General features: G+C 35.7%; 1 long non-coding RNA gene across 1 annotated transcript; it reads left to right on the top strand.

Moving 5' to 3' along the window:
• Nucleotides 1-873: 873 nt before the first annotated feature.
• On the top strand, nt 874-2,762 carry LOC149963307 (uncharacterized). Its single transcript, XR_016480205.1, has 3 exons — nt 874-913; nt 1,303-1,365; nt 2,007-2,762. It is a non-coding gene; the product is annotated as an uncharacterized LOC149963307 (long non-coding RNA).
• Nucleotides 2,763-10,634: the final 7,872 nt, after the last annotated feature.

Below are 10,634 nucleotides of genomic sequence, written 5' to 3'. Positions count from 1 at the left end.
GTGGGTTGACAAGGCAAACTTTACCTAGACGAACAGCTGTTCGATTATCTACATGGCGCGCTAAAAACATTATTTTTGAATGTTATAAAGCGATAAACGATCTTTTAAGAACGATTTTATACTACATATATAAACGGGAAAATTTGCCAGTGGTATATTTCTTATATCATTTGGTGGGTTAATTAACGTTTAGTTATTGCCAACTTTACATTTAATTTCAATGGGTCGGGGAAATACTTTTAAAAAAGTTACGCGCGAGCTCGCTACGAGAGGCGCTGCGTATCATTTTCGTTTGAAACCGACAAAGCAGAAATTCGGGCTAAAATTTTAAAATGATTCAGTGGTCTTTTAAGTAATGTTTTGCCGAAGGTGTTGAAAAAAATATCTTTGTCATTCGGTGAACCTAGCTTTAGTTTACTTCAAACATAATTAAAATTATTAAATTATTGATATACTTTAAGATTACTTTGTGTATGACAATTTTTAATTTCCTTCTTATTGAAAAATATTGAAACATAAAAGGAATAATTATCCCAATCTTTTTAATAATGGATTTTAAAAGTGAAACCTAATTGTTATATTTTGCTTAAATGAGTTGATTTGTAAATTACGGATAAAAAAAACTGTTATTTTAATTTGGCAATTTTTTCCAGAAACATTTTAATGAATTTATCGTCGTCATTTCGAAAGATCGGTTTACGCACGAACGTGAGAATTTTACTGCCCAGTGACGGTATTGCCACCTGTTTCTTAACTATTTTTTTTCAAAACTATCTACGTTATCCGTGCAGATAAGGCAAAAAAACGTTGATAAACTTTCTTTATAACTTCTGACAATTTTCGAAATTAATTACTTTCATTTTGAGAAAAACAGACTTTAAAATCATCTTATTTAATTTTACGAAAATCTGCCGTAAGTTAATTTTTTTTTGTATTATTGAAATTTGGAAATTAGAGTTATATGAATATTTACAAAAAAACTTAAATCATTAATCATTTTTTAAAATCTAATAATAAGTAGTTTGGATGACATGGGATTTGGATAACCAAGAATTAGGATAAGGTTTTTGGATTAAATAGTCAAAAACGAGTAAAACAAAAGACATTAATTTTTTGAAAATGTGGAAAAATAAAAATTAAATAATATTTAAAATTACGATACCAATACTAGAACAGAATTATACGTTATAAAATCCATAAAATTAAAATGTTGTAAAAAATTGCAAATAAATCCGCATGAAGTTTAAGTTGATAGTTTTGTAGTTTACATTTAATTAAATTTAATCGATTTACCTTTATTAGAGGAAAAATGAAATCATTCATTAACGACGGAGTTTTGGCCTTGGCATCAATATTCGTAATCTTGTAAGTGTTTTCCTTCAATTACAATTTTCATTCCACAGAAATTCGGGCGTTCTACAAATAGTTCATATATTTTAAATAAGTGCGAAATGAAACCTATCCGTTTTTATTAATTTATTTAACTGGATCGGGAAAAACGAGTTGGTAACATCCAGGAGCAGCAAACACATCCCACACAAGGAGGAAGCAACGCGTTTTTAGACGCGCATTTTCGTGTGTACATTTCTCATTGGTTAGGCGCTGAAGCACCTGCCACCGTTACGTCGGTAGGGGAAAGTTCGGACAATCTCTCCCCCCCCCCCCCCCACCACCCGCGTAAATGGTTTGGCCAAAAGGAGCGTCCAATGAAAATCGTACGCAAGAAAGGGCTAGGGCGTGTATGGGCTCGCTGCGTTCTCCTTGGGTGTTTGTTGGTCCGGGGTTACACTTACATAATGCCTAATATTCCTTAATATGACCCTGTTGAAGATGTACGCCACTGTAATTTTGGACAATAAAACATTATGTAAACATACAAACATTGACTAAAGTTACTGGAATATTTCAGAAATGTATTTAAACAGTTGAACCTCTTCACGATTATCTTTAATAAATCACCACACAGTAAAATATTAAAATCTATGAAATTATTTCATTTGTGTCAGGTTCTTTGCTCAGGAGATTAAAGCGGATAAAAACTCCGAGTTGATCCGTTACACACTGCTGAAAGACAGGGCAAAGGTTATTTCACTGCTGAATACGGGAGCCAATATCGACACCCAATCAGCCAACGACGGAGGTGCCACGCCCCTTATCCTCGCCACCCAATTCGGAGACACAAACATGGCTCTGCTCTTCATCGACCGTTGAGCCAATCTAGACATCCAAGACCAGCACGGGCAAACCGCTCTTCTTTGGGCGGTTGCCTTCGACCAACTGGACATCGCCAGCGCTCTAATTAGATGGGGCGCTAGCATAAATATACCCACAGTTACCGGTAATACCCCGTTGCATTCGGCCACAGCCAAGAACCACAAGAAAAGCGTCGCCTTGCTGTTGGACAAAGGAGCCGACGTCAAAATTAAGAACAAGGAAGGGTTGACAGCCTACGACGTGGCCGTCAAAGCGGGACTCGCCGATATCGCCAATATGCTGAAGAACGCCGATGTCAACTGCAACGCGGGTACGCTGACGACTTTGTTGGACAAGGTAACCGATTTGTCTCAGAAGAACAACGCTTTGACAACGCGAGTGAATGAACTGGAAGTTGAACTCTTGAAAAAGAACGTTGACTGTCTTAAAAATCCTTAAAACTTTTGAATATTTTTTGACATTATCCAAATCTTAAACTGGAAAACATAGTCATTGTTTAAAATTTCAAAAATATTCCGAATATGTTCTTTAATTTAATCATAATATATGTGCTGTTTTGTTACATAGGTGAATAAATAAAAAATAAGGATGTATAGGCACAGATATTTTTATTTTATATATTTTATATATTTTATATTTCATATTTCATATTTTTTATTTTATATTTTATTTTATTTTATATTTTATATTTTATATTTTATTTTATATTTTTTATTTTATATTTTATTTTATTTTATTAAAGGGCGCTTATAGAGTGTTGTCGTCTGAAACCCTGCGACGTCACCATTGTAATTTGCCTATTGATAAAAAACGGTAACTGTCATGGCGGCCACTATTAACACTACAGCTGTGACGTTACAAGTTTTCAAAATCGTATCAGACGACAACACTCTATTATTAAAAAACAAGAATATTTACAAAAAAAACCATAAAAAAAAACAATAAAAACCATAATTACATATTTACAAATTTACAAGCCACCACCTAACTTAGAAATCAAAATGTATTATTACATTTTGTTCGCTTTCACTAATTAAACCTGAGTACATGATTATTGTGTATAAAGAAACACTAGGCTATATTTTTTCTCCATTTCTATAAATTTTTACCTCTCCGAGGAGGGGTTATACAATCACCGTGTCCGTCTGTGGGTCATGCCTGCGAACGCGTTCGCATTTTCGGGGCAAAGGTTAATCATTGCGTACGCAGTTTCTCGAAGGGTTGGCAAAACCACCGTGTGACGGTGAGCGTTAACGGATTGATTTGCTGTTGGGTTTGGTTTGGTTGGTCTTTTTTTCGTCAACGCTCACCGTCGCGACCGTTTTAATTCAGTTTGATGGGATATTTCGTTATTGTAATGTTTCTGTGTTGGTTGTTAATGTTGAGTGCGTGTTGTGACGGTTGTGGGTGTTTAGTTTGTTGTGTTTGTGCTATGATGGTTGTGGATGTTGAGTTTGTTGTGATGGAAAGGCGTTTTCTCTCCAACTTCTTCTTAATGACTTTGGGACGGACCGAGTGCTAAGTGTTATACCACCTCTCAACGTCCAATGGCAGGGTTTCCACCAATTGTACACGGTATTCGTCTTAGTATCAATTTTCGATTTTTTGGCGCCGGCCGGGAATCGAAGCCGGGTCTGCCTCGTGCAAGAGATGTACTCTAACCACTCAGACACCAACGCTTGTTCATTTACGGTGTTTTTCTAAAAAACAGCTTTGGCGAATGTCATTAGCAAAGTTATAACGTTAGGTACTATAATTTATTCTACATCATTTTAAGTATTTATAAATTATATTAATCTTATATTTAATTAAATATTTATAAATTATATTAATCTTATATTTAATTAAATATTTATAAATTATATTAATCTTATATTTAATTAAATATTTATAAATTATATTAATCTTATATTTAATTAAATATTTATAAATTATATTAATCTTATATTTAATTAAATATTTATAAATTATATTAATCTTATATTTAATTAAATATTTATAAATTATATTAATCTTATATTTAATTAAATATTTATAAATTATATTAATCTTATATTTAATTAAATATTTCTAAATTATATTTATCTTATATTTAATTAAATATTTATAAATTATATTAATCTTATATTTAATTAAATATTTATAAATTATATTAATCTTATATTTAATTAAATATTTATAAATTATATTAATCTTATATTTAATTAAATATTTATAAATTATATTAATCTTATATTTAATTAAATATTTATAAATTATATTAATCTTATATTTAATTTAATATTTAGAAATTATCTTAATCTTATATTTAATTAAATATTTATAAATTATATTATTCTTATATTTAATTAAATATTTATAAATTATATTAATCTTATATTTAATTAATTATTTATTAATTATATTAATCTTATATTTAATTAATTATTTATTATTTATATTAATCTTATATTTAAATAAATATTTTCGTATATTAATGTAATATTTGATCGTGATCAGGATTTGAACTCGGTTCGCATTGTAACAATGCGGATAGTTCACCGCCGAGCCATTGACTTCCTTAGGAAAAATATTAGTAGGGGAAGAATGAGAGTGATGTATGTCTGATGGTATTTTTGATGGTATGATGGTATTTTCGATGGTATTTTTGATGGTATGGAAATATATATGAAAGTGGATGGTATATAAGCCTGTGGTATTCGTAAATACGATTTCTAATACAATACCACATGAATGCAATTTCGGAAACGTTACTTAATTTATTTTAATTATACAATCATGGGTAAAACACGATTTTCGGCACGGTATGATGGTATTTTTGATGGTATGGGAATATATATGAAAGTGAATGGTATATATGCCTGTGGTATTCGTAAATACGATACCGCATGAATGCAATTTCGGTAATGTTAATTTATTTTAATTATACAATCATGGGTAAAACCCGATTTTCGGCATAGGAGCGTGTTAATTATACAATCATGGTAATTATACAATCATGGGTAAAACACGATTTTCGCAAAGGGGCGCGTAAAAACATACATTCGGGCCACCTTGTTTGTTAACGAATGTCTTAAGTTTTAGTAATAGTGCGTGGAATGTATTGGAATTGGGGGTACGACATTGTATTTTTACAGTTTTTTATGGTATGATGGTATATTTGTAAAATCCATTTTTAACGATTGGGTGAATTCGTGTTTACAAAATACTCTTTAGTACATTACTTAGTACACTACTTAAGTAGTTTTAAACAATTGTAAATATCGTTAGTTAATAACTAATAAAATTGGTTACACTAATGTCTCGATTCTTATTAACCACTATGGATTTGAGCTTACAACATCCCATGAACGGACTCGTAGCAGGGCCAACCCAATGTGGGAAGTCATTCCTGGTAGGACAGTTAATTCAACATAGGAAGACCTGCATATCCCCTCCACCAGAGAGGATAATATGGTGTTATACCGAGTATCAACCAAAACTTTTTCAATCAATATTAGAACCCACACACCTTCCGTTGAGTTTCACGAAGGGTTACTCGACGTTAATATATTAAATTCTAAAATAAGGAATTTAGTTATTTTAGACGATTTACTATGTGAGATATCTAATAATAAAGACGTAACTAATTTCTTTATTCGTGGATCTCATCACAGAAACACTTCCGTGCTAATTCTAATGCAAAACCTTTATTACCCTGGAAAATAAATTAGAACTTTAAATTTAAATGCACATTATCTGTTTATTTTTAAATCACCTCGTGACAAATCAACAATTTATCATCTCGCGAGACAAATATCCCCAACCAACAGTAAATACGTTATAGACGCGTTCCAACAAGCCACGTCACGGAAATTTGGGTATTTATTAGTTGACTTGAAACCTCACACCCCAGATCAGTATTTACTACGAACGGGTTTAATACCGGGTGAAGAAGCTGCAGTCTTTACCCCCAAATGAATTGAAAATTAACAACACTCCTAAGAGACTCAGTTACTGACATTGTTGATATCGGTTACACTAAATTATCATAACTAAAAGATATTCCACGACTGTTCATTACGTTTAAAGAAAGGTTAAGAAAAATCTCTAAATGTATGCCTCCAAACGGGTAAGGGAAAACATAGACTTTCTACGTTTCCTAACATCATGCAATCCAAATCAAAGAAAGACGGCCATTAAGTACGCCAGTAAGGAAGCTATATTGGCCCTCGTCGAATGTTGTATAAATGTATTACACGGAACAATTGAACTGTCAGAACGTCATCGTAAGCGGCTAAAGAAACATAGCGCAGTTATACGAAACGTGTCAAAGGAGAACGTTATATCAAAACGACGAAAGATTCTGGTACAAAAGGGCGGTTTTCTACCATTTTTATTAGCACCACTGTTATCTATCGTTAGCTCAGTCGCGGGAAGTGCAATAAGTCGAGCTATAAACCGATAATGGCTCGAAAAATGCTTCTAGTACCTGAAGATGTATTGGAGAGATTAAAAAACACTACACCACCCAAAACTGTGGAAACACCTATATCTCAAAAAGAGAAGACACTCGATTATGAAATCAAATCCATTCTAGATAATCCAGATTTAAACGAATCAGAGAAATTAGCATTATAAAATCAAACTCTTCAACGACGTCTAACATTCATACGTTAAGAGCAAATCACTCCCGATATTGATAACCCTGGACAGCCTAAGACCTGGTTCGCTCAAATATCTTATTCTCTACCTGCAACTTATGTTAGTGATGCAATTGCACTATACCGAGCGACTACGGAAGATCCGAGATATATTAGATGGGCTAACTCAGGAGAGCTTTCTATTCGTGGGCAGGTGATTGGACGATCTAATATAATCGATCTCTTGTATGATGCTGTGAGAAAAACACCTGGAACGGCAATCGATCCTATAGGAGTTACAGAGTTTTACGAGGGTGTTCATAAGTCAAATATTTCAAAACGTTTGATTAAAAATCCTGTAAGATTGGCATTGTTAAAAACATTCGCCGTATTTCATACACCGCCAAGTAGTTCAACGTTATCTTCATCTTCACCTAGTCCTCTAAGCCCCTGGATACATACTAAATAAAATATATTAACCTGATAATTTTGTTATCATTTCATAGTATAAGCCTACAATGGAAGGTTTTACAGAAACGGTCTCTTTAGGACTTTTAGCCTATTTATCACAATCATTTTCAAAAACACCGAAAATTATCACAGCTGTATTAATTATCATAGTTATTATAATATTAGAATTGTTTAATTTCCTTTTTTGGCGTTATATACCATTACATCAAAATATTACCTGATATGGAGAAAGAACTTGAGAAAATCTATACTAATCCCGCAGACCCAGGGTCATTCGCTGGAGTTCGAACGCTCTATAATTCAGCTCGGCATAAAGGTTTAAAGGTTTCATTGGAAAAAGTAAAACAATTTCTAATAAAGCAGGATACATATACGCTACATAAACCTGCTAGAAGACGATTCAGACGAAATCGAACTATTGTTTATGGAATTGATGAACAGTGGCAAGCGGACTTGGCAGATTTTCAGAAGCTGTCTAAATATAATTCGGGATTCCGCTACGTATTATGTATTATTGACATATTTAGCAAATACGCTATGGCTGTAGCGGTTAAAAATAAGAAAGGTGTAACAATTTTAGAAGCGTTACGTAACATTTTTGAAAAAGGCCGTCAACCGAAAAGAATTCAAAGTGATCATGGAAACGAATTTGTCTGTCAAGAAGTGCAGAGTGAATTAGAAAGAAGGAACATTAAATTTTTCGCTACCTGCTCGGAAATGAAAGCGTCCATTATTGAAAGATTCACTAGAAGTTTTAAATCTCGTTTATATCGCTATTTCACGCAGAATAACACCCTTAAATATATCGGTGTTTTAGATGATATTATAAACGCTTATAACAATAGTTATCACAGATCAATTAAATGTAAGCCTGTGGAAGTTTCTCTAGATAACTCTGCTAAAATATGGAAAAATCTCTACGGTTCGGTAAATTTTTCTCCTCCGTTAACATACGCGTTTGAAATTGGAGATTTTTGTAGAATAAGTAGAAATTTATCAATTTTCGATAAGAAATATAACCCGAATTTTACTACAGAATTGTTTAAAATAGCTGAGAGACTACCACGTGACCCACCTGTATATAAGCTGATGGATTTAAATTCTTACCCCATTTTAGGGGTATTCTATCGCGAGGAGGTTCAGATTGTTGGTCGAGATTTAAAAGACTGTTACTTAATAATCGAAAAAGTAATAAAAAAGAGGAAAAAATCGGACGGCCGCGTAGAACTGTATGTAAAGTGGCAAGATTACGACCCTACATTTAATTCTTGGATACAAGAAGTGGATTTAAAATGAGTTTTTACGTAACGCTACCTTCAGATTCCTCGTCATTATATTACCAAGATAATAGCGTTGGTAAATTTCGAACGTATTTAGCTGAACCGTTAAGATTTGAGGAACAGTACGAAGTTGGGTTAGCGGAAATAAGCTATTCTCGGACATGGCATAACGTTCGAAAACCTAATCTATTGGTTATTAAAGACCCTCACGAAAATGATAAAATGGTAAATAACCCTCTAGTTAAAGACCCTCTCGAATATGATAAAATAATTGAAGTTCCCGCGGGTCTTTATAAAACTCCGGAAGAACTATTACATGTTATGAACGTCCACAACCAAGAAGAACAAGTTACATTCGCTTATTTAAATTATTCTAATCGAATTAAAGTTAAATTGCAACCGAAAATCAGAGCTGTAATTGGCCCCGATCGATCGATTTTACTAGGTTTTAAGGATAGAAGAGATAATGATTTCACCATTTTAAATTCAATGATAACCCCCTACCCCCCTTCCATAAACTGCAACCTTGTACCTCTTCGTGGTGGAAGGGAGTAACAGGTGGAGGGGAAACCCTTCATGCTGGCCAACTAAGGCTCTGCTTCTTCCTTAAGCTAAGGTGTGAGGTATCGTGCTGAGGGCTGGGTGGTACCGGGGAAGCGTAAATACGGTATCGTGAACGATCCCCTCGGGGCACCAGGCGACACCCCGTTGTATTTTAGCCTTCCGCCCGGACAGAGGATTAAGGGCGGTGACTTTTTACTTTCCTCTTTTCTCGTGGGACCAAAATGGAAACACAAAAAAACAAACAAAAAAACCAAAAACCGGGCAAGCGTTCGAAAGAACCCGGCCTTAAGCAAGGGGAGGGTTCGGAAGGACCCAACCCAAAGCAAGGGGAGGGTTCGAAAGGACCCAACCCAAAACAAGGGGAGGGTTCGAAAGAACCCGACCCAAAGCAAGGGGCGGGTTCATCTTCGGATGTTACCCCCCCTGTTTCTAACCTGGAGGGGGGACTTTCCCCTACAAGAACCCGGTCTAGCCTTCAAGGGTCTGCCTCTGGCAAGACCCAGTCGGTGAAGCAAGGGTTCAAGGGGGAGAAACCCCTCAGTAAAACTCAAAAGCGGAATCGACGCCGCAGGGAAAGATTGATGCAGGAGGAGGTCTCTGGTAAGGACGACCCCCCGCCATCACTTTCAAAACGTTCCAGGGAAAATGACTCCCCCGATTCCCAGTCTCAGGTTTCCAAAAAGGTGAAGTCTCACGACCAAACCTATAGCGAAACCTTAAGCTCCACAAAGATGGCCATCGTTAAAGAAGGCTATCCTGTGAAAACCATCTCCGCAGAGGAAATGGGCACCATCCAGCGTGAGGTCCTGAAGCGGATAGATGGGTCACCTTCGGGAGACCCTCTACCTCGTTTTGGGAACTTTCAGCTGGTTGGAGGCGCCATTCACTACCTCTGTAAGGATGCGTTTACAGCGGATTGGTTGGTGGGAGGATTTAACCAGAAGGAATTGGTCTCCGGGGGGTCACGGCTTTCAGTAATGAAGGCCGTCGACCTACCGAAACCTTTCAAGGTAGCCTTCCGCACCAAGGACGTCTACACCAAGGATGGCAATGTCCTCCTTCGTAGACTTAGGACCTACAACAACGCGCTAAATACGCAATGTTGGAAGGTCGTAAATAAAGCCGATGAGCCGACTGCCATCCGCTGGATCTTCCAGGTGGATGGAGAGTCGGTTAAGGCTATCAAGGAGGCAGGACACCGAGCCTTAACGGGTCTGGACAGTGGTATCTTTAAGATACTTCATGAACCTGACCCGACAGCTCCGGTGGATCCTGTAAAGGAGGGTGGTTCAGTCGAACCCTCTGCCTTGGAGATCTCAAGGATGGAAGATGAGGCTCTGGCTGGCGGGGACTCCGGAGAGGACATTCCAATGGAAGATAATCTCGTGGAGGAGCTAAAGGCCTTTGCTTTGTCGGACACCGACGAGACCAAAGAGGTTGTACCACTGGAGGGTGCAACAGGGGGGCAGGCTAGGGATGTAAG

The sequence above is a fragment of the Leiobunum rupestre genome, chromosome 1 (genome assembly GCF_980474605.1).
Source record: "Leiobunum rupestre chromosome 1, qqLeiRupe1.1.hap1, whole genome shotgun sequence".
Classification (NCBI taxonomy): Eukaryota; Metazoa; Arthropoda; class Arachnida; order Opiliones; family Sclerosomatidae; genus Leiobunum; species Leiobunum rupestre.
This window is presented reverse-complemented; position numbering and strand designations above follow the sequence as displayed.